The following is a 26,594-nucleotide window of genomic DNA, read 5'->3' on the forward strand; positions in this document are numbered from 1 at the left end:
CAGAGATACAGATGAGATGACCAGTCATGGAGCCTGAGGCTTCAGAAACAGTTATATTTCAAGCTGGACATAACGCCAGCGAGGCCAACGATGCGAACATTTTCTCTCATTATTCGGAGTGAATCTGGTGATGAGCTGTCGTGGTCTTGTCTTGACTGTATATATTTTAATAAATGGTTCTCTTGGACTGTGGTGTTATCGTATGTGTTCATCTGGACTAAATACACTAGCTGTTATTGTTTTATTTGAATAACACGGCGACAATGCTTCATTTCAGTTATTATACTCTGGTCACTTATAAGAACACAGATTAAGAACCAACACCTCGCTTCAAGAAGACACAGCTCGTTAAAATTTAATTCAAATGGTTTATAGTCTCTGCGTGCGATAGTAATGGACTGTTTATTACACACTCTACAGAATTGTTGTTGTTGTTGTGGTCTTCAGTCCTGAGACTGGTTTGATGCAGCTCTCCATGCTACTCTATCCTGTGCAAGCTTCTTCATCTCCCAGTACCTACTGCAACCTACATCCTTCTGAATCTGCTTAGTGTATTGATCTCTTGGTCTCCCTCTACGATTTTTACCCTCCACGCTGCCCTCCAATGCTAAATTTGTGATCCCTTGATGCCTCAAAACATGTCCTACCAACCGATCCCTTCTTCTAGTCAAGTTGTGCCACAAACTTCTATTCTCCCCAATCCTATTCAATACCTCCTCATTAGTTACGTGATCTACCCACCTTATCTTCAGCATTCTTCTGTAGCACCACATTTCGAAAGCTTCTATTCTCTTCTTGTCCAAACTGGTTATCGTCCATGTTTCACTTCCATACATGGCTACACTCCATACAAATACTTTCAGAAACGACTTCCTGACACTTAAATCTATACTCGATGTTAACAAATTTCTCTTCTTCAGAAACGATTTCCTTGCCATTGCCAGTCTACATTTTATATCCTCTCTACTTCGACCATCATCAGTTATTTTACTCCCTAAATAGCAAAACTCCTTTACTACTTTAAGTGTCTCATTTCCTAATCTAATCCCCTCAGCATCACCCGATTTAATTTGACTACATTCCATTATCCTCGTTTTGCTTTTGTTGATGTTCATCTTATATCCTCCTTTCAAGACACTGTCCATTCCGTTCAACTGCTCTTCCAAGTCCTTTGCTGTCTCTGACAGAATTACAATGTCATCGGCGAACCTCAAAGTTTTTACTTCTTCTCCATGAATTTTAATACCTAATCCGAATTTTTCTTTTGTTTCCTTTACTGCTTGCTCAATATACAGATTGAATAACATCGGGGAGAGGCTACAACCCTGTCTCACTCCTTTCCCAACCACTGCTTCCCTTTCATGCCCCTCGAGTCTTATAACTGCCATCTGGTTTCTGTACAAATTGTAAATAGCCTTTCGCTCCCTGTATTTTACCCCTGCCACCTTCAGAATTTGAAAGAGAGTATTCCAGTTAACGTTGTCAAAAGCTTTCTCTAAGTCTACAAATGCTAGAAACGTAGGTTTGCCTTTTCTTAATCTTTCTTCTAAGATAAGTCGTAAGGTTAGTATTGCCTCACGTATTCCAACATTTCTACGGAATCCAAACTGATCTTCCCCGAGGTCCGCTTCTACCAGTTTTTCCATTCGTCTGTAAAGAATTCGCGTTAGTATTTTGCAGCTGTGACTTATTAAACTGATAGTTCGGTAATTTTCACATCTGTCAACACCTGCTTTCTTTGGGATTGGAATTATTATATTCTTCTTGAAGTCCGACGGTATTTCGCCTGTCTCATACATCTTGCTCACCAGATGGTAGAGTTTTGTCATGACTGGCTCTCCCAAGGCCATCAGTAGTTCTAATGGAATGTTGTCTACTCCCGGGGCCTTGTTTCGACTCAGGTCTTTCAGTGCTCTGTCAAACTCTTCACGCAGTATCTTATCTCCCATTTCATCTTCATCTACATCCTCTTCCATTTCCATAATACTGTCCTCAAGTACATCGCCCTTGTATAAACCCTCTATATACTCCTTCCATCTTTCTGCCTTCCCTTCTTTGCTTAGAACTGGGTTGCCATCTGAGCTCTTGATATTCATACAAGTGGTTCTCTTCTCTCCAAAGGTCTCTTTAATTTTCCTGTAGGCAGTATCTATCTTACCCCTAGTGAGACAAGCCTCTACATCCTTACATTTGTCCTCTAGCCATCCCTGCTTAGCCATTTTGCACTTTCTGTTGATCTCATTTTTGAGACGTTTGTATTCCCTTTTGCCTGCTTCAGGTACTGCAATTTTATATTTTCTCCTTTCATCAATTAAATTCAATATTTCTTCTGTTACCCAAGGATTTCTATTAGCCCTCGTCTTTTTACCTACTTGATCCTCTGCTGCCTTCACTACTTCATCCCTCAGAGCTACCCATTCTTCTTCTACTGTATTTCTTTCCCCCCTTCCTGTCAATTGTTCCCTTATGCTCTCCCTGAAACTCTCTACAACCTCTGGTTCTTTCAGTTTATCCAGGTCCCATCTCCTTAAGTTCCCACCTTTTTGCAGTTTCTTCAGTTTCAATCTGCAGTTCATAACCAATAGATTGTGGTCAGAATCCACATCTGCCCCTGGAAATGTCTTACAATTTAAAACCTGGTTCCTAAATCTCTGTCTTACCATTATATAATCTATCTGATACCTATTAGTATCTCCAGGATTCTTCCAGGTATACAACCTTCTTTTAAGATTCTTGAACCAAGTGTTAGCTATGATTAAGTTATGCTCTGTGCAAAATTCTACAAGGCGGCTTCCTCTTTCATTTCTTCCCCCCACTCCATATTCACCTACTATGTTTCCTTCTCTCCCTTTTCCTACTGACGAATTCCAGTCACCCATGACTATTAAATTTTCGTCTCCCTTCACTACCTGAATAATTTCTTTTATCTCGTCATACATTTCATCAATTTCTTCATCATCTGCAGAGCTAGTTGGCATATAAACTTGTACTACTGTAGTAGGCATGGGCTTTGTGTCTATCTTGGCCACAATAATGCGTTCACTATGCTGTTTGTAGTAGCTAACCCGCACTCCTATTTTTTTATTCATTATTAAACCTACTCCTGCATTACCCCTGTTTGATTTTGTATTTATAACCCTGTAATCACCTGACCAAAAGTCTTGTTCCTCCTGCCACCGAACTTCACTAATTCCCACTATATCTAACTTTAACCTATCCATTTCCCTTTTTAAATTTTCTAACCTACCTGCCCGATTAAGGGATCTGACATTCCACGCTCCGATCCGTACAATGCCAGTTTTCTTTCTCCTGATGACGACGTCCTCTTGTGTAGTCCCCGCCCGGAGATCCGAATGGGGGACTATTTTACCTCCGGAATATTTTACCCAAGAGGACGCCATCATCATTTAATCGTACAGTAAAGCTGCATGTCCTCGGGAAAAATTACGGCTGTAGTTTCCCCTTGCTTTCAGCCGTTCGCAGTACCAGCACAGCAAGGCTGTTTTGGTTAATGTTACAAGGCCAGATCAGTCAATCATCCAGACTGTTGCCCCTGCAACTACTGAAAAGGCTGCTGCCCCTCTTCAGGAACCACATGTTTGTCTGGCCTCTCAACAGATACCCCTCCGTTGTGGTTGCACCTACGGTACGGCCATCTGTATCGCTGAGGCAGCACGCAAGCCTCCCCACCAACGGCAAGGTCCATGGTTCATGGGGGAATAGGCTGCGTCAACGTAATTATGTGGCCTGTGCTACTGAGTCTGATTTTTAACTACAGGTATGCAAAGTTTATAGTCTTTCTTATTTTTTTGTTCTTTACATAGGCCAATAAATATTCATTAATGAGTTATGAAAATGTTCCAGCAAGCTCAAAGTTTACAGTATTGCAGTCTTGAAATTTCATACTAACACTTGCATGTCGAAATCGGTACTGTCAACTTTTGCAAATATTCACACTAAAATGCAATTAATTTCATCTTTTACTTTTCACTTGATAATTCCATTTAACGGAAAATATCACAAATCTTCAGCTCTAATCAGTAATCTCTCTCTCTTTCTAAATAAATTCAAGCTTCAGCTCTAATCAGTAATCTCCCCCTCTAAATAAATTGTAGTCTCTGGATGAAGAAAATTACGCCGACTTGGCGCGGGTAATACTTTTTTAAGACGATCGGTACACTTTTTAAAATAACTTGGTAGATTTTCAGTACTTCACTCTACGCAACGCGCAGTATTAGTAATCGCAACAATAGTAATAACACCAAGCACACGACAGGAACCGGAATAGTAATCTGAACAGTAATAAGCTAACAATGATGGCTACGCGCATATATAGGCTTATAACTTTATGTTCTTAGTCATTTCACTTCCTTTAATTAAAAATTTTACTGAAATATTTCAAATAATGCCAATTAAAAATTATTCCGACGGAAAGAATTATTGAAATATTTTCCTAACACGCGGAAATGAGAGGTGTCAGCGAACTTGTTCCTATTGTGGTGGCTCAGTTATTGCCCGTTACCGTGGCCTTTGCACTTTCCATTCGTACTAAGACACCTTGCAGCCAGAATACGGAGGTTACATGTTACGCCTCCGATGTACTAACCTAACAAATGGTTCAAATGGCTCTGAGCACTATGGGACTTAACTTCTGAGGTCATCAGTCCCCTAGAACTTAGAACTACTTAAACCTAACTAACCTAAGGACATCACACACATCCATGCCCGAGGCAGGATTCGAACCTGCGACCGTAGTGGCCGCGCGGTCCCAGACTGTAGCGCCTAGAACCGCTCGGCCACTCCGGCGGGCCTGACCTAACAAAATGATGCACTGAGTGCTGTCATTTTACGTCGTATGCGCTTCTCGATTTCCGCTCCGTTCAATGTGGCGCTGTGCTTTCTGCAACATAGCACTCCTTACGTGCCCCAGATACTGGTAGTGACATGAGCCGGACCTGGTTCTCTGCTGTCCGCGCCAAGTAATTACTCTAAAAGTTCCATTCGCACCCGAGAATTGAATTTGCTGTTGCAAGAGTGTACTGTCGATCGAATCGTACGACTGGTTCTCTGCCGTCCGCGCCAAGTAATAACTCTAAAAGTTCCATTCGCACCCGAGAATTGAATTTGCTGTTGCAAGAGTGTACTGTCGATCGAATCGTACGACTCAACTGAAAAGCCACGACGGCCTCTCGTCTAACACTTTGTGGCCGTTCTGAGCGGGTGTTTAGTCGTACTTCTGGGGCGTTAAAAGATCCCGCCTAGACACTGTTGAACTCGAGAACTCGAATAATTGAGTAATCTCGGATACGGAACGACCTACGCGTCTTGCACTGGTTACCACGTCATGTTCAAGTTCGATTAACTCCCAACGCGCAGCTGGGTTCATTATACACCTGTCTCGTACAGACTGCTCAGATGTCGTACCATATATCTCTCCATAGGCAGCATATAGACGAAATATTTGGGCCTCATACACCCATATCTTTAAATGAGTAACAAACACTCAGTTTATAACGAAATCTTAACACGTCCGAAAAGGGAGGCACTGATCAGTTAGTCATAGTGGAATTGATGATGGTTAAATTCAAACTGTCATAAGCATATTATCAGCGGCCTTTAAAATCATAGCGTCGAAAGTAAATCTGAAAGTTATTGGAATTAGAATTAACAAAAGGAGGCTCCACAACCCACGAGTTGTGGATAATAGAACGAGATGACAAAACTCATGGGACGCGTCGTAATATAGCGTCAGACTTCGATTTGCCCGGCTTGCTACAGCAAGTCAACGCGAGGGACTCAACAAGTCGTTGTAAGTCGCCTGTAGAAATATTGTGCCATGCTGTCTCTATAGCGATCCAAAATTGCAGACGTTTTGCCTGTGCAAGATTTTGTGCGCAAAGAGACCTTTCGATTGTGTCCTATAAATGTTCGATTGGATTCCCCAGTTCCAATTTCCGCGAGGGGACTTCCATGAGGAAAGTGACCACGAGAAAAAGACTGAACAACCAACGAAACGATAACGTTCTACGAGTCGGGGCGTAGAATGTCAGAAGCTTGAACTTGATAGGGAAGCTAGAACATCTGAAAGCGGAAATGCAAAGGCTCAATCTAGATATAGGAGGGGTCAGTTAAGTTAAATAGAAAGAAGATAGGAATTTCTGGTCAGATGAGTATAGGGTGATACGAACAACAGCAGAAAATGGTGTAACGGGAGTAGTATTCGTTGTCGATACGAAGGTAGAGCGGAGAGTGTGTCACCGTGAACAGTTCAGTGACTGGGTTGTTCGTATGAGAACCGACAACAAACCAACCCCGACAACGATAGTTGAGGTACACATACCGACGCCGCAAACTGAAGATGAAGAGACAAAGAAAAGTATATGAGGATATCGAAAGGGTAATACAATACGTAAAGGGATATGGTAGTCCAGTAGTCACTGGGGACTGGAATGAAGTTGTACGGGAAGGAGCAGAAGAAAATGTTACAGGAGAACATGGTCTTCGGACAAAGAATGCGAGTGCAGAGAGACTAATTGAGTTCTGTAACAAGTTTCAGCTAGTAATAGCGAATACTCTGTTCACGAATCACAGGAGGAGGAGCTGTACTTGGCCGGCCCTTGTGGCCGAGCGGTTATAGGCACTTCAGTCCGGAACCGCGCGGCCGCTACGGTCGCAGGTTAGAATCCTGCCTTGGGCATGGATGTGTGTGATGTCCTTAGGTTAGTTGACTTTAAGTAATTCTAAGTCTAGGGGACTGTTGACCTCAGATGTTAAGTCCCGTAGTGCTTAGAGCCATTTTTGAGGTATACTGGAAAAAGGCAGGACAATACAGGAAGATTTAAGATAGATTACATCCTGGTCAGACAGAGATCCCGAAATCAGGTATTGGATTGTAAGGCATACCCAAGAGCAGATATAGACTCAGACCACAAAGTAGTAGTGATGAAGAGTAGGATGAAGTTTAAGAGATTAGTTAGGAAGAATAATTACGCAAAGAAGTTGGATCTAGAAGTACTAAGAAATAACGATATACACTTGAAGTTCTCCAAGGCTCTAGATAAAGGAATAAGAAACAACTCAGTAGACAGCACAGTTGAAGAGGAATGAAAATCTCTAAAAAGGGCAATCACAGAATTTGGAAAGAAGTTCACTGCGAAGAAGCCGTGCGTAACTGAAAAAAAACTTCAGTTGATCAATGAAAGAAGAAAATACAGAAATATTCAGGGAAATTCGGGAATACAGAAATACAATTCACTGAGAAGTGAAGTAAATGGGAAGCGCAGGGAAGCTAAGACGAAATGGCTGCATGAAAAATGTGAAGAAACCGAAAATGAAATGATTGTCTGAAAAACTGGCTCAGCATATAGGAAAGTCAAAACCACCATCTGTAGAATTAAAAACAAAGGTGGTGACATTAAGAGTGCAACGGGTATTCCAGTGTTAAATTCAGAGGAGAGAGCGGATAGGTGGAAAGAGAGCATTGAAGGCCTCTACGAGGGGAAAGATTTGTCCGATCTGACAGAAGAAGAAATAGGAGCCAAATTAAAAGAGATAGAGATCCAGTATTAGAATCAGAACTTAAAAGAACTCTGGAGGACTTAAGACCAAATGAGGCAGAAGGGATAGATAACATTACATTAACACTTCTAAAATCATTGGGGGAACTGGCGAAAAAAATGACTATTGACATTGGTGTGTAGAATGTGTGTGCTTGGCGATATACCATCTGACTTTCGGAAAAATATCATCCACATAATTCTGAAGACTAGAAGAGTTGACAAGTGTGAGAATTACCGCACAGTCAGCTAAAAAGTTCATGCATCCGAGCAGCTGACAAGAATAATATGCAAAAGAATGGAAAAGAAAATTCAGAATGTATTGGAAGATGATCAGTTCGGCTTTAGGGAAGATAAAGGCACCAGAGAGGCAATTCTGACGTGGCGGTTGATAGTGGAAGCAAGACTACAGAAAAAGAAGGCACGTTCACAGGAGTTGTCGAACTGGAAATAGCGTTAGACAGTGTGAAATGGTGCAAGATGTTCGAAATCCTGACAAAAATAGAGGTAAGCTATAGGGAGAGACGGCTAATGTACAATATGCACAACAGCCCAGAGGGAATAGTAAGAGTCGACGATCAAGGACGAAGTGCTAGCATTAAAAAGTGTGTAAGAGAAGGATATAGTCTGTAGCCAATACGTTTCAATCCGTTCATTGAAAAAGCAATGATGGAAGTAAACGAAAGGTTCAAGAGTCAGATTAAAATTCAAGTTGAAAAGGTATCAATGATACGATTCGCTGATAACATTGCTATCCTGAGTGAAAGTAAAAAAGTATTACATGATATGCTGAATGGAACGAACGTTCTAACAAGTTGCTCTGAGCACTATGCGACTTAACTTCTGAGGTCATCAGTCGCCTACAACTTAGAACTAATTGAACCTAACTAACCTAAGGACATCACACACATCCCTGCCCGAGGCAGGATTCGAACCTGCAACCGTAGCGGTCGCTCGGCTCCAGGCTGTAGCGCCTAGAACCGCACGGCCACTCCGGCCAGCTAACAAGTACAGAATGTGGACTTAAAGTAAATCGAAGAAAGACGGAAGTAATGAGAAGTAGCAGAAATAAAAACAGCAAGATATTTAACATCAGAATTGAGGATCACGAAATAAAAGAATTTAAGGAATTCTACTACCTAGGAAGAAAAAAACCGATGACGGACGGAGCAAGGAGGACACCAAAAGCAGACTAGCACTAACAAAAAGTGCATTCCTGTCCGAGAGAAGTCTGCTGGTATCAAACATAGACCTTAATTTGAGGAAGAAATTTCTGAAAATGTACCTTTGGAGCACAGCATTGTATGATACTAAAACATGGAATGTGGGAAAACCAGGAACAGAAGAGAATCGAAGCCTTTCAGATGTGGTGCTGCAGACCAACGCTGAAAATTAGGTGGACTGACAAGGTAAGGAATGAGGAGGTTCTGCGCAGAATCGGAGGGGAAAGAAATATGTGGATAACACTGACAAGGAGAAGGGACAGGATGGTAGTACATCTGTTAAGACATCAGGGGATGACTTCCATTATACTAGAGGGAGCTGTAGAGCGCAAAAACTGTAAAGGAAGTCAGAGATTGGAATACATCCAGCAGATAATTGAGGACGTAGGTTGCAAGTGCTGCTGTGAGATGAAGAGGTCGTCACAGGACACAGGAGAGGAATTCGTGGCGGGGAGCATAGAAAAGAAAAACGAGGATTAATGTCAGGCGATCTGGTCGGCAAAATCATTAGCTCGCATTATCTAGAATGTTCTTCACACTAATCGTGAAAAATTGTCAGCCGGTGGCATGGCGCATTAACATCTATAAAAATTCCGTTTTTGAACGAATACACCTGGTCTCCCAGTAGAACATTACTATTTCCAGTCAGCAATCGTTTCGGTTGGACCAGAGGACTCAATTCATTCCATGTAAACACAGCCCACACAATTACGGATCAATCAAGAGGTTGCACTGTGCATTGTTGACAACTTAGGTCAATGGTTTCGTTGCGTCTGTGCCACACACGAACCCTACCATCAGCTCTTACCAGCTGAAATCGGGACTCATCCGACCAGGCCACTGTTTTCAAAACGTCTAGGATCCAACCAATATGGTCACGAGCTCAGGGGAGGCGCTGCAGGAGATGTGGTGTTCGCAGAGGCACTCGCGTCTGTCGGCTGCTGCCGCAGCCCATTAACATCAGATTTCGCCGCACTATCCTAATGGGTACGTTCTTCGTATGTCCCACATTGGTTTCTGCGGTTTTTCATTCATTACTGCGTGTGTTTTAGCAATGACAACCCTACGCAAACGTCTCTCGATCGTTAAGTGAAGGGCGTCGGCCACTGCGTAGTCCGTGATGAGGGGTAATGCCGGAAATTTGCTATTCCTGACACACTCTTGACAGTGTTGATCTCAGAATACTGAACTGGCTAACGATCTCCGAAGAGGAATCATGCACCTAGCTCCAACTACTATTCTGCGTTCAAAGTCAATTAATTCTCGTCGTGCGACCATAATCACGTCGGAAATCTTCTAACATGAATCAACTGAGTGCAAATGACAGCTCCAGCATTACACTCCTCTTTTACACCTTTTGTATGGGATACTACGCTCGTCTGTACACGTGCATATCGCTATCCCTAGGCTTTTGTCACTTCAGTGTACAGTGCAATGGAAATTAAAGTCGTTTGTTTCCGAGGCGGCGTTCCAAATGTACATTTATTTGCCTAAGCTTGAATCTTCCGTGAATGTACATGACGCCCAACAAATGGTTCACAGGACAGAATGACTGTATCTAAAATACGTCTCTGAAAATTGTCAGCCTGTAAATACGGGGAGTGACATAACACACGAAATCTTCCGTCTCATCCAAGTACTAGTGCAAAGGTTTGAGAGACGCTCACCGGTCTTCAGATCCTATATACCTGCAAATAGGAAGAAGATAGTTTATTGCCTCTGTGGTTTAGCAGTGGTAACGTGTGCTTGTGGTATCTGACCACTAAACGAAAGCTCAGAACTGGTCAGACAGTTAGGGAAATTACGAAATTACTGAGGCTTTCGTAACCATTTGTTTACGTATTGCATGTTGGTTTTCGTCTCTGTGTCTTCGGTCGACGTTTATTCGATGATTTTACGACGTCTTGCCAACACTAGTTGCTGAATTTGTGCAGGATCAGCACTTTATCACCTACGGCGGCTGGTTACGGAAGTACACGGTAGTTCCACCATTGCAGAATCTCTACAGAAACATGTCCGGACGGCTGAAGATTATCGTTGCCACGTCGTTGTTGATATTATCTTCATCATAGATGCCTTCTCGGTTTATGGATTTACAAAGCTTAATAGAGCAAGTATTTCGTGGGTCATTGTATTCAAAATTTTCATACCTAGTAATCGCAATAGATTCCCGTTTCTTCACTGTGTCTGAGTTGTGCAACGAATTGTATGCTGCACATAGCGCCTATGTCCTCAGCTGAACCTACATTTTTCCATGCTGTACCTGTCGCATTTCTGGTCAAGGACATCAGATCAGAACTGCAATGGTTATATGAGACAGTCCTTGAAGCGGTCGGATATAGCCGACAGGACACTTCATTTGTTGTCATAGTGCAGTATCAAAGTATCCACTACGATTAAAGTCTTCACAGATATTTATTCCGTTCCACGCACCATGATATTAGTTCCATAACCACAAGAGGCGGATACTGGTCCGAAGTCCATGTTCCCTTGCAGATTTTACGCCGTATCTCTTGTTTCGATAGACTGCCTACCATGAGGTATCTTAAAATTATTTACAGCAGGCTCCATCACGACTTTCGTACCATGTACTGAAATGAAATGAAAACTACCCAATGCCACTGCCGTCAACAGCAAAATACATTCATGTAGTCAACCGTAAATTGTTCTTACACTTTTGTAATCGGTATTCATCTTTGTGTACGATGTGTACATTGCATATTGACGACGGTACAGTTGCCTTACGCTCAGTGCTGAAAGTAACCTGCCTATTTTCAGTATTTTTAACAGCCTCCACTATGCGCCGCTCTTTATGTCAAGTACAGTAAATACTGATGAGCCAAGTTATGGTACCCACCCGCTAAACAGCGTGTTGGTCCTCTTTCGGAGTGAAATACAGCAGCGAAGAGATACTGCTTGCCGCGGATTCAACAAGTCCGGAGGAGGCGAGAGATGTCTAGGCTCAGGTCACACGATTATCGGAAATGACGGGTCAGTGAATTGCGAATCCTGGGCTCTCGCGTAATAAAGCCACGATTATATTCTATCATGATTAATTTTGTGGCCAAGCCACTACAGGGTAATTTTGATCTTAGTCTGCTGGAGTATGTCATCGTCTCCGGAGAAGACATAAAGCATGAAATGATGTACGTGACCAACACTAATGCTCATCTTCCACAGAGGCAAAAAAAAAAAAAAAAGGGAAAGGAATGAAAATTGTTAATGTATAGGTTCTACTACAGGCCCATGTAAGCAAAGGTGAATGTTTCACATAATATGTCCGTGAACGATGCGTGTTGCTGGCAGCCGCTCGCGTATCCATACACTTAGTGAAACAAGAGACAACGCTCATCCTGTCATCCTGCCGATACGTTCCCGTCTATCACTGTGTGAATCCCAGAGGTCACACCTAGACTGAAAGTTTAATTGGCGATGTCGTTGGCTCAAGACGGGAACATGTAACAGTCGTCTGCTGTGGAGCCCAGTGCTCAACAGCGTTCGCCGAACGGTGTGCTACGAAACACATGTGCCTTAATCGGCTTTTTACTCTGTCGACATATGTGCCACATATCAGCGGCTATCTTGCTTCATAGAGCGGGCAAGTCTCCGACATTTACGATCTGTGATGAGACGTGTATGTCCCAACACCTTCTCTCCTACCCGTCGTTTCAACGTCCTCACTTTCTTCTCTCAAAGCAGTTGCAGACGAACAGACGACCAACCGTGCTAGGTGCACTCATTTCTGGAGGACAACAGTTCAAATCTCCCTCTGGCCATTCAGATATACGTTTTTCGTGATTCCCTAAAGTGTTTCGGAATGGTTTCCCTGAAAAGGGTAATTCTGATTTTTCTTCCTCTCCTTTTGTAATCTGAGGTTGTGATGTCCGCTCTGTCCACGGAACACGGTAAACTTTAATTTTACTTCTCTCTTTCTTTAACAGCCGGCCAGTTTCGCCTTTCCCGAGATGCTCGTTCAGAGGCGCCTAGTCATAGCAATATGTCTTTTGTCATTTACGTCAGTGCCCTTCCCGATTTTCGGTACTAATCTTCGTTAGAACGATTCCCCATTCGTCTCTGCTACTTTCCTTACCGCATCGTGTACCCACAGCGTCACAAGGATGCTTTCAGTCTCGCGGTGGGCAAGCGCCGTTATGTCTTGGCTCTTGAAATTACGTTTCACGTACTGCAGATGGTCAAGGCCAACGAGCTACTTAAGTACAATCTGAAGGCTGCACCCGAAGCTATATTGTTCAGATATTTCTTGTAACCTTCGGAAATACGCACTAATTTACCACGCAGTTACCAGATGTATGAGTCATATCCACACAAAGGGGATGTATGGCAGGTCAAGGAGCTTTGAGTGGTCATTTACAGCTAATCCATTTCTAGGATTTTCGAAGAATTTCTGTGGGGCGGCGGTAGAATTAATTGTTTACTGTTCTATAAATGTTTGAAGAATGCAGAAACACTGCATTTCCCGGCTGATTAACCATATGTGCGGCGGCGGGTGGAATTATTGTTGTTAAATGTTCCTATTATTTATGCTGTCTTTCGCCGTTCTCAACACTGGCTCTCTAACTACAATATTGGCAACCAGAAAGTGATTAACAACACGTGAAGCCTGTAATTAGAATTCCTAGTGCCCACTTCATCTGAGAATACACTTATAGTTACAGCTATTAGCTCTGAGGAATTAGGAGATTGTCCGGGATTTATAATCAAAAACGATCGTGAAAAAAAAAACGTTCTGTATTCTGAAAGTCACAGATGAAAACAAAAGAATCCACACAATCTAACTAACAGAGCAGTTCAGAGTCTAATGCGCTGATGCCACTATAACTGTCCAAATTAAATATTTAAATGAATGCTCGCCATAATTTGATGATTAGGTTCATCAAACGCCACGCTAAATAATGGTAGAATGTTTGTCCCGCGACGGCACGTGAAAATACGACATACGTAAACTGAAGCTAGATAATGAAAATCATCCCAGAATTAACACTTCACTCGAAAATGATTTAATGTTTACGCGTATCTCGAGTAACTTAATACGGCATCCGAGGCTGTTTATAGCAATGATACCGACGCGACGCGACTCCCGACACATATGGCGTGCTATTCAGCGTCTGGAGAGAACTGGGGCCTTTCTTCCTCGCGCAGCGTTCTTATATATACAGCCGCGGTGCGGACGGCTAAGGGAACGCCTGATCAAATCGGCTCTCCCGACTAGCTGCTGGGCTAGTAATGCACCACACTAAGTTATTGAATAAATCATAGCTTCTTTTGCTGATGGCCGATGAAGCTCTCAATTTAAATGTGTATTCAACACACAGGTAAGTAATCATAATAAAAGTTTGACGTGGCTAGGTTAAATATTTTGGGCGAGAGAATTAATTTAATTACACTGCACGCAGCAGATGAGCTCTGAACTGGCCCTTTGGAGATACGCTATCGCTATAGTTTTATAGTTATTCAAGTGAAACTTCTCACATCTTTATGATTATAGCGGATCTCCCTTCTCCTTAAATTTAAACATCCTAGCCTTATTTATTCGCTAACTTAATCTATCTTGCTTCCTTAATTTCTAAGACAAAAACCAGAAAATCATGAATTTCAACTAAAATTTTAACTTGTGAAATCCAAAGTACTGTTTTTATTAAATTATTGTGAAAGATGAATGTAAATATAAAATTTTAACTTTCTACCTCTTTTCTGTTGCGCCAATGATTTTTACAGAAAAACGTCCAAATTTCGAAAATGGCTAAAGTTATCGGACTGAATTTCAACACATATTAATTTAGTATTATTCCTGACATGCTAGAAACATTTTAGGTTATTTATTTGATTTTTAAAGTATTGCGCAACATTTATGATGTCAGAGCTAGTTACAGCGGACTGGCACACAATGGAAAGACTGATGTGAATTTACTACAGCGTGAGTACGCTGCTTCCCTACACTTCCTTTAGCGAAAATAAATTATTATACTGAGTTCATTCCTCTCTCTGTGATAACCGCTGTCCCTAAAAATAAACGGCGGGTAAAAGTACTCCCATTAAATGGACACCTGTAATGGAGTTTGTGCAGAATTAAATCAGTAGCTATGTGCGGGATATTCCGTATCTAATTATATCACTGACAAGGCTATTTTGTTTGGCGCTCGATTCATCCCAGTGTGTCCTTGGAGACGTCATATCACACTCGACTCCCAAATGTTGCAAATAACCTAAGGGGTACCTTATCCTATCACATCAAGGTGTGACAAGATTAAGTTTTATGCTTGTTTTAATGGAACAGAGTTTCACAATGTAACGAAACATAAACAAACTTCATCATTTTTGGGACACTTTGAAATGAGCACGAATAGACCGTGCAATGGTTTTAATAAATGTAATCAATGTCTCAGAAACAATTAGAAACGACAACGTAGCATGCGAGCTGGTACGTTTAAAATCAAAAAATGGCTCTGAGCACTATGCGACTTAACTTCTGATGTCATCAGTCGCCTAGAACTTAGAACTAATTAAACCTAACTAACCTAAGGACATCACACACATCCATGCCCGAGGCAGGATTCGAACCTGCGACCGTAGCGCGTTTAAAATCAACACCACGCTGCAGGACACCCTAAAATGTTTCACCACCTCCCGGAAAAACTGGCACAAGCGAGACACCATAAAGTCATTTGAAAAAATAAAGATAAAAAAAACAGGAGATGTGGCTCCTGAAACAAGGATTGCCCACACGTATACCTCAGGACGTGTCAGTATCCCTGCAACCATTCATTCCGCTGCGTCATCGCCCTTGCATAACGCATAGTCATTTTGAGAAGTAGCCACCTGAAAACGACACACATGAATATTGACGCCCAGCCACGAATATACTGGCCTCACATTCAAAATATGGTCCCTTGACCATGGGAAATGTGCATAAAATAGGCAGTCACTTTAGCCTCATGCTTTGTGCCACAGAAGAGTTAAGGAACTGCGAACATCGTATATACAAGCCATTTCCATATGTCAATATTCAGGTTGGTGGAGGTTGTGCTGATGAATTGACTGTGTGTTGTAAACGTAGTGTCTCCCTCTAAGTGCAAAAAAGAGGTTAAGCCATTGAAGTTTCATATGGGACAGTAATGGGGAACAGCTCTCACTTTCTGTGGGACGTACCCCAGCATTCTACACTTAACCGTGACACCCTTCCTACTTCAGTCTGATGGTGCTTCAGGTCTTCAAGCAACAGATGTTTGAAGTCATAGGCGAAATCTCCGCAGGTGCACCCTGGCGCTTTTCTAGAACTCACATCAAGGAATAGTGGTTTATATATACAGATTGAAGCGGCGATTTAAAATTTGTGCCAAGGCCGCTAATCGAACCCGGGTCTCCTGGTCACTAGGCAGCTGGGTTATCTACTAAGCCAACTTATTACAGCGGTTCACACAACTGCACGAATTACCCTAGCATACCTCCCTCCCCTATTCAAATTCCCACTGCCACTCCCCCCCCCCCCCCCCCTCACAGTTTGCTTCAAATTCCCCCATACACGCGAACAGAACTGCCGAGGCTCTGCATGTTGTGGAACAGCAACTCAGCGTCGAACGTAAATGAGGGATCCAGCTTGACATCCAGCAGCAAGTACTCGTACAAGTGCTGAGATGCTATTCCATAACATGAAGCGCTTCATCAATTCTGTTCGTATGCTAGAGGGAATCTGAAGTAGACCAGGGTGACAGTGAGAATTTGGACCGGGGAGGGAGGCGTGCCAGGGTAATCTGTACAGCTGTGTGAACTACTGTACCAAGGAGGACTAGTGCAAACATACGTGACTAGTAAGCAAATAACCCGGATTCGATTCGCGGTCTTGGTACAAATTTTCATCGGCCGCTTCACTCTGTACACATAAAATCACATGTGTGTGAGACCAGTCATCTCAAACAACAGTGGTCAATAGCTTCAGTACTCGGGTCAACGCGAACCTCTGCGTCTGAGAACGCTAACCACTGCTCCTGAACAGCACTCCAGTCTGATCGCACACATGTAAGCAACGCCTGTGGGCAACACCACTGTGCAGGTTGCCAACAAGGTCAAAAATATTGAATTCATTCTCTAAACCTTGGACCTGTTGAGGTGCACCCTTACACGAATCAAATGGTTCAAATGGCTCTAAGCAATATGGGACTTACCATCTGAGGTCATCAGTCCGCTAGACTTAGTACTACTTAAACCTAACTAACCTAAGGACGTCACACACATCCACGCTCGAGGCAGGCTCCGAACCTGCGACCGTAGTAGTAGCGTGGTTCCGGACTGAAGCGCCAAGAACCGCTCGGCGACAGCGGCCGGCTTACACGAATCCCACTCCCTTTAAATATGTAAGGTGATGTACAATTTGGGCAAAATAATATCGGCTCAAAAATAATTTAATCCAACTTTAGTGAACACAGCTAATATCGTCCACCCTGTGTCCTTATCTTAAGGTGTACGGAATATTTTCCAGGTCAGTTTCATTTCGCCCAACCTGTAAAATGCTAAAATTCAACACGGCGCCCTTGTCTTCTTCTAATGACCGAGCATATGTTCCACATCAGAATTAAAATATCATTTAGGTTCGTGGCACCAATATTCAATAGCGATGACTTCGTTCACTATAGTTTGTCAGTTGACATGAGCCAAAAGTAGAATATATCGATGTCGATGGCCGTTGTATATGTCACAGGATACCCTGGTGACGATATTGTGCTTGAATAAAGGTTATCGTACTCATTTTATGGTCGTCTGAGGAGAGTACAAGTGCCTGAAGATCTTCAAAGCTCGAGTGATCTAAGATTCAAGCCCTGAGAGAGCAAATGCTATTAACATCTAGTGTCTTTGTCGTTCATGACAATACTAACACAGATAGTCAGTATTTAAACCATATATAGCACCATGGCAGATACTTCAAAATAATTTTTATTTTATGCATAGCTAATTACCGAAACGGAAATTTTATCCGTATTGTATTTCATTCCTATTGCATGCCAGACTTGCGTTCCACAGAGTAAGTGGATTTGCCTGTGCATTGAGAGAGAGAGAGAGAGAGAGAGATAGAAGTGGCAAGGAGGAAGTCTGATGCTCAAACACAATAAATAAATATATACAAAATAAATTTGTCTACCAATTGACACAATTTTTACCTCATTATTTGTATTGGACTAAGTTCCGATGGTTTGTCTCCATATCTATAGTTCTGTTCAAAGGGATCCAAAAAATGTAGACAGGGTTTGACAGACAATATTATTAGCACAAAATGACATACCCTTACAATTCTTGCACGTGTGAAAGGTTATACTGTATGTTCAAACTGACCCGCATCAGCAGCCAAACAACGTTGATGCCACTGAACTCTTGACCAAAGTACGGCTGCCTTTGTTTCTGGTGAGATAGCCGCACTGGACACCTCGATGGTTTATCGTAGCTCGTCCACTGTACCTGGCTTCCGTTGATAAATTTAATTTTTTCAAGGTCCTGCATAGGTAGAAGTCAAGAGGTGTAAGGTCTCGAGACCGCGGTGGGTACTCAGCAGTTCTTCAACTTAGCCATCGTCCAGATAGATTTTTATCCAAGTAGGCTCTGACATCTTTGTGGTAGTCAGGTGGAGCGCCATAGGTAAAATATTCCATTTCCAAAAACCTCTCGGATGACAGGTAATACCGATGTTTGGGGCATATGAATATACACCTCACAAGTTACGGTACCTTCAAAGGAGAATGGGCTAGTCAAACAGCCCGACGACCGACCACATCACACAGTAACACGCGATAGATTAGAATGTTTATTCTCGTGAACGTGAGGTTCAAAATGGTTCAAATGGCTCTGAGCACTATAGGACTTAACTTCTGAGGTCATCAGTCCCCTAGAACTTGGAACTACTTAAACCTAACTAACCTAAGGACATCACACACATCCATCCCCGAGCCAGGATTCGAACCTCCGACCGGAGCGGTCGCTCGGCTCCAGACTGTAGCACCTAGAACCGCACGGCCACCCCGACCGGCTAAACGTGAGGATTATCAGGAGCTCAGTACACACAGTTGTGGTGGTTTACAGTACCATTCAGTTTGAACTGCGCCTCGTCAGACCAAATAATCACCCTTGCAAAATGTTCATCCCTGTGAAGCATGCCTTCAAACCACTCACAGTAATCCATCCTTCGATCCGGATCGTTTTCGTTCATAACGTGCAGCGATCTTAGAATGCACACTTTCCACTGTACAGCCTTCACGATTCGTCATACCTTAATTGGCTTACCCTCTTTCACGTGCACCCTGCTTCACAAATTTTTCAAGTGACGTAGCAAAACGCATCGCAGCAGCGCTGGAAGCTGGACATTTGATGTGTTTGGCCAGCCAGACCTTTCCTTATGCACATCCCGAACTCTACCATTGGCTTCAAATTTATTGCGAATATGATAAATTGTTGTACGTGTTGGTGGCTGCGTTCCGTACACATTACGCCACTGCCGTTGTACCTCCATCATGTTTTCGTACTTCCAGTGCCATTTCAGTACGGCCTTCCGTTGCTGAAACGGCTATCTTACTTCATCCATTGCTGCACTGCCAACTGCTGGGAAAAGTGCACCGAGATCTGGTGAGAAAACAATGGACTACGCTACCGCGCAAAATTGCAACGATATGTCATTTTTTTCCAAGGACATTAAAGATGGTCTACATTATTTGGACCACTATGAATTATCGATGGGATTTCGAAACTGTTTTGTTAATATGGGCTTCAATGGGTTAAGAAGAGCCAAACTCAACGTTAAGGATTCGTTCGGCAGTCCAGGAAAGTAGACCAACGACACAGGCCAGGAAATGTGCATGTTTGCAGCAAGACAGAGAGCGCGCGACGAATGGAGCTCCACAGACTCTCAGCGTGGCAACCCTGGTCTCGGCTTCCCCGTAATCGTCCAACAACACTATGACCGGAGTGCCATCAGGTCGCCCTCTCAGACCTAACCTGATTCTGCACACTGTGACAGAACAAGGATGGTGGGAGGGTATCGGTGGTATCGTTATAAAGGAACAGATACAGCATTAAAAAATTTAGGAAATCTCAGGAAACCTCCACCAGAGTGCTCGGACGTGATACTCAACTCTCACAATCCCGAAAACGAGTCCAGTTTCTGAATCTCCGGCCACCTCCTTCCCTGTGTTCCTACAAGTCGTAGTCTTGCTTCGGGGTAATGTCCAATATTCTTGATGGACAACCAAGTGTAAAGCCGCAGGGAGGGAAGATGTGAATTGTCAATTGAGAAATATGATCATAAATTCAAACACTTTGAAGAATTATCCAGAAATGAGACCCCGCCAACTTAATCTGTTACCTGGCTTGTTAAAGAAACAAAGCACAAATTCTTTTACCTTCTCGGATGATGATGATTTTGGTGTGTGGGGTCTCAACGACGCTGTTATCAGCGCCCGTACAATTTCCCAATCTTTTCACTGTCCTGACCCGAGATTTACCCGAATGATGATGAAGTGATGAGAACAACAGAGATACCCAGTGGCCGGTCGGACGAAGTCCCCTACCTGGCCGGGATTCAAACCCGGAAACACATGATCCAGAGACTGCAACGCTAAGCACTAGACCACGAGCTGCGGACTGTCTTGTCGGAGTCAACGCTAAGTTAATCATTAGTGACAACTTTAAATTACGTGTCGTATCGATATTTAAATCCAGACATCTGCCCTCGCAAGTGATAACAAGCAGCAGTATCACTCAGCACTTCAAAGTTATTACAGTCTCCTTTCATTTCCGCACACCCACAGTGGTGCTCTTACTTGAAGCTGCAAAAGTAACGTTCCCGAAGAAATCAACGCAGCCAAGATTTTGACTAAACCACATCCATTCGATTTTAAATGAGAAAGCAGTTCTCCTATAAATTTCTATACATTGTTTCCGGGAAGGAGCATTAAATATTTGAAGAGGCGGTAGTAAAGACCAATTCAAATAAAACATTCCATATAACATGTGTCAAGTCTTTTGTTGGTTACACAGATACAGCTGTTCCAATAGTTCCAATAGTCACAAAATGTGTTAAGCAAAGGCAGATTAAGTTGAGAGTTGAATTTCATAAATTTCACTACCGGCTAGAATGCGCCTCCGAATTATCTTGAAAATAGAACATGCATCTATTATGGACCGTCTTGGCGTTCTTTTATGGCGGAAGCCCTATCCATAGACTGTTTACACGTTCTATTTATACTTCGCATTTCAGCAGCCTCCGGGACCTTGGTAGCCATGGATTGTGACCATTTCTACCAGTCGATCCACCGGGAAATGAGTATAAGGTCTCGAGGAGGACGAGTGTTATCAGACTGCAATAGCATATGAGCCCAGCACCTTTCGTGATGGTATGCGCTACGACTGCATACACAACACTTCCGCGCAGAAGTATGTTGAATCTGAGGCGTTACATTTCTCATATAAGGTCGGCTACTGTGCCCTATCGTCTAGGTCTTCTTGACATTATCTTAAATGAAATAACCCACGACCGCCTTTTGCCCATACCGCATGACGTTCCTCGATACAGAAGGTGATCGACTGTTGCCCTGGCCAACAGATGTTCCAGATACGTCACCTTCTGGCAACATCTGGTCACGAGTTGACGGGAGAACAACTCTTGCCAGCCAGTGTGATTCAAGAACTTAGCCACTGTGCTAAAACAGCATGAAACGTTGTACGGAAAAACTTCACTAACGTTTAGATACGAACTGTGATGAACCGGGTTAAAGCCATTGTTGGTGTGGTGTATGCAGCGTGGCACAGTTGTTAACACCGCTGGCAGCCGCACTGTGGGTCGGCAGTTCATACCCGAGCGCTAGCATTTACTCTTTGTTCAGTATTCATCATTTCTGCACGGTTCTCGGAAAATCTTATATACGAAAGGTTTGTATATTCTGGAATATTCGATGTCTGCGTGTACAGCAGCACTCTTCATCCATGACTGTGCTGGCTGTATGTTAACTTGACGTTCGTAATATACGTGCTTTGGCCCCAGCTGTGTTACGTCACTGACGATTCCGCTTTCGCGTTTGGTCTTGTCTGCGGTTACGACGTGAGACTCTTTGGTGGTGACACTAGGTAGTTCAGAACAACTACAACACTGTGGCTCTAATTAGGCTACATAAAAGGCATCGTCTACACAGACAGGAACCGGAATACTGGTACCCTCGTCCATTAGTTCAGGAACCAGGGGATCCAGGACCATCAGTAAGTAAGTTGCACATCAAGAATTCGGCGGTGTTCTCTGGAGATGCTAGTCAGAGCCCAACAAGTAGCCGAAGGGGTTCGACCGCGTCGCCAGATTCAACAAGTACGATGATATGAAGAGTTCGGCAAATGTATACTTTTACTTGGACGGGGCTGCCCAGCAGTGGTTCGTGAATAACGAAGAAAAGCTCAGTAGCTGGGATAAATCGCAGATTGAACTGAAGAAAACATTCGACGCTTAGCGGAAGAACTGTTGAAGAAAAGACCACTACGTTATTGGAAAATCAAACATAGTCCTACACGCAGAATGTTTCAGTCCTGTGCCACATTGTGAGTACAAATCTGGCTGAAGCAGACAAAATCTCACACTTCACTAGCTGAGTTGCAGAGGATTTACGAAGCTGTTCAGGTAGAAAAAAAAATGGTTCAAATGACTCTGAGCACTATGGGACTTAACATCAGAGGTCATCACTCCACCAGTACTTAGAACTACTTAAACCTAACTAACCTAAGGACATCACAAATATCCATTCCAGAGGCAGGATTCGAACCTGCAACCGCAGCGGTCGCGCGGTACCAGACTGAAGCGCCTAGAACAGTTCTGGTAGAAGATTCCCACAACAACTGAGGATGTCTTAGACTGCTGCCAGGCCGTCCAGGAAATGAGAGAGGAAAGAATAGAACGAAGGAGATATGACGGACTCCCGAATGTGGTCTCTATTACGGTTGTGGAAGACCACCACAACCTTTGCTCTCTCATACGTCAGGTAACAACAGATGAGATACAACACTTTATGGCAACCGGAACTTTCAGACCTGGCAATCAAGACTTAAGTCATGAGTGTCGATTCGATACATCAGAAGGTAATATGGGATGTAAAAGGAGAGGTGTAACGATCTTTAGCTACGAGAAGCTGCGGCAACGCGTACTAAATTTCACACACTATACACCTCCAAATCACGATCAAATTTAAAAATTTGTTTTTCACACTTCAATCCATATGAACAGAAAGTAAAAGTTGGTTATTGTTTTCTTTCTCCGTTTTGCAGTTTTAATGACCAGGAGTGTACATTATTTATGCTATTACCATGATAACATAGTTTAACACCATTCGTCCTTATCAAACACATAAGTAAGGCACATTTAAGTTGAAAACAACGTAGTACATAAAATAAACGATAAAAACTAGTATATGCTTTACTGGGTGATTCGAATGCAGTAGGACAGCAACTGATAAACATCTATGTACAATATATATAGAGAGAATGAGCATTAAAGGTAGAGATCTTCGACGTGAGAGCTCCGTCTACCGTTTCGGTTTGTGGGTGCACCTCTGCGGTGGCAAATCCCTGCCGCCCGTGCCCTCGTTCCCGCTCTGGTTGTTACCGCTGTCTTACGGCAAAGCTCTCTTCCGTCTGCCAGTGACTCTAGTCTGGAGTTCCTCTTGCATGCGTAAGCAGCATCTCTCGGGTGATTCTCTCTCCTTTGTCTAGTGCCAATAAAGGTCTCACACAGACTCGACGAGTATCTGTTATTTTATCTTAAATTACCCTTGTTATTTTCACTTTCCTTATTTTTTCACATATAGGGTAATAGGCGTCCCTGTCAAAGAACCGTTTCCTTAATTTGCAGTTCGCTCCCACAGCATTCTTGTAACTAGTCCACTGCTAATCCGACCTCCTCCCATTCTCCCATTCAAAGAATGCAGAGTCCATGTGATGTGTTCTGTGGCGGTGAAATGCGAAACGTCCATGCGTACAGAGCAAACGTGTTACGCCTCTTCTCTCGTTCATATGTGCCATAGTTTGGCATTCAAGCTCTTTTTGCATGAAATGATACATCTACAATTTTCTACTTTAGGTAGTCTCATATTCGTTGCTGTTCCAGCTTCAAATACACTCCTGGAAATTGAAATAAGAACACCGTGAATTCATTGTCCCAGGAAGGGGAAACTTTATTGACACATTCCTGGGGTCAGATACATCACATGATCACACTGACAGAACCACGGGCACATAGACACAGGCAGCAGAGCATGCACAATGTCGGCACTAGTACAGTGTATATCCACCTTTCGCAGCAATGCAGGCTGCTATTCTCCCATGGAGACGATCGTAGAGATGCTGGATGTAGTCCTGTGGAACGGCTTGCCATGCCATTTCCACCTGGCGCCTCAGTTGGACCAGCGTTCGTGCTGGACGTGCAGACCGCGTGAGACGACGCTTCATCCAGTCCCAAACATGCTCAATGGGGGACAGATGCGGAGATCGTGCTGGCCAGGGTAGTTGACTTACACCTTCTAGAGCACGTTGGGTGGCACGGGATACATGCGGACGTGCATTGTCCTGTTGGAACAGCAAGTTCCCTTGCCGGTCTAGGAATGGTAGAACGATGGGTTCGATGACGGTTTGGATGTACCGTGCACTATTCAGTGTCCCCTCGACGATCACCAGTGGTGTACGGCCAGTGTAGGAGATCGCACCCCACACCATGATGCCGGGTGTTGGCCCTGTGTGCCTCGGTCGTATGCAGTCCTGATTGTGGCGCTCACCTGCACGGCGCCAAACACGCATACGACCATCATTGGCACCAAGGCAGAAGCGACTCTCATCGCTGAAGACGACACGTCTCCATTCGTCCCTCCATTCACGCCTGTCGCGACACCACTGGAGGCGGGCTGCACGATGTTGGGGCGTGAGCGGAAGACGGCCTAACGGTGTGCGGGACCGTAGCCCAGCTTCATGGAGACGGTTGCGAATGGTCCTCGCCGATACCCCAGGAGCAACAGTGTCCCTAATTTGCTGGGAAGTGGCGGTGCGGTCCCCTACGGCACTGCGTAGGATCCTACGGTCTTGGCGTGCATCCGTGCGTCGCTGCGGTCCGGTCCCAGGTCGACGGGCACGTGCACCTTCCGCCGACCACTGGCGACAACATCGATGTACTGTGGAGACCTCACGCCCCACGTGTTGAGCAATTCGGCGGTACGTCCACCCGGCCTCCCGCATGCCCACTATACGCCCTCGCTCAAAGTCCGTCAAGTGCACATACGGTTCACGTCCACGCTGTCGCGGCATGCTACCAGTGTTAAAGACTGCAATGGAGCTCCGTATGCCACGGCAAACTGGCTGACACTGACGGCGGCGGTGCACAAATGCTGCGCAGCTAGCGCCATTCGACGGCCAACACCGCGGTTCCTGGTGTGTCCGCTGTGCCGTGCGTGTGATCATTGCTTGTACAGCCCTCTCGCAGTGTCCGGAGCAAGTATGGTGGGTCTGACACACCGGTGTCAATGTGTTCTTTTTTCCATTTCCAGGAGTGTATATATGAGATCGCGCTTCAGTTTCTTCTCGTGCTCTAGGTATGTCCTGTGAAATCTATTGCTTCCTCCTCTTTAAACAACAGAGCAAAACTAGGTTTAAATTATACAGGCCTCTTTTTAGGAAAGTAAAACTAGATATACGCTCATGCTTCGCAACGAAAGTTAAAGAAGGGCCTTTGCATACCATATCTTTTTAGCGTTGCGTACCTCAATCGGTAACAACGGAACCCTTATAGGATCACGTTGGCCATAAATTACTTTTTCCTTGCCAAGAAATCAAATGTAAATAAAACCTGTCGAAAGAACCAAAGAAATTTCATTAAGTTTTTAATGCATAAAGCGAAATCGGTAAATCTACATATCCTAGCCAAGTAACTTCAATGTTAGCCTGTATTCGTAAAGATAAGACTGCGACGTAAACTTCCGAACATACTTCTATCATTGAGGTAAAACAAGTAAAAGCGCCATCTCTTGTTTCTTTGGTGCACTACGCCGTCATTAAGACAAACCTCCTAACTAGACACTTAAAACATTAAAGTACGACAATTTTTTCCGTGAGCGGAAAAGCACATACACTACCTCAAGGTACATGTGAGACCTCCCTGAAAATTCGTCTAGTAGTTTTGGAGGTCAGCGTGTTCAAGCAAACAGATAGGCACGACGCTTTTAAATAATACTTTAAAGTACGGTATCTTTATTTTTCGGTATCTGATTTTGATTAAATAATGCCTGTACCTTGCTCCATGCTACGCTGAAGTTATCTGTGAAAATTACATGAAAGTTAGTGTTGTAGTCGTGGAGATTAGCGTGTTCAAACAAACGAAGAGACATACACCATGGTTTTAGATACCAACTTAAATTACGGTATCTTTTCTTGTGTTATCTGATCTTGAGGAAATAAAACCTATATGCCCCAAGCTACCCTGAAGTTACCTGTTGAACCTCATGAAAAGTCGTCCTATGATTTTGCAGATTAGCAAGCTCAAACAGACAAATACGATAGTTTTACAGTTTTATTATTAGTATAAATATGCTCCTGCGAGCCGCTAAATGACACTGATCTATGTATCTTATGGAGGCGTAATGGGATTATTTCTCTAACTTTTGCACATACTTGTGCATTACACATTGCCTCCTCTCCACTTATCTAACCGAGGAGTGAGATTCCGTTTGGTGTAGACTCCGAAGCGTCGTACGTCATACTGATTGCAGGCGTGAATCCAGCAGTCAATATATGCTTTGATTAG

The sequence above is a fragment of the Schistocerca nitens genome, chromosome 4 (genome assembly GCF_023898315.1).
Source record: "Schistocerca nitens isolate TAMUIC-IGC-003100 chromosome 4, iqSchNite1.1, whole genome shotgun sequence".
NCBI lineage: Eukaryota > Metazoa > Arthropoda > Insecta > Orthoptera > Acrididae > Schistocerca > Schistocerca nitens.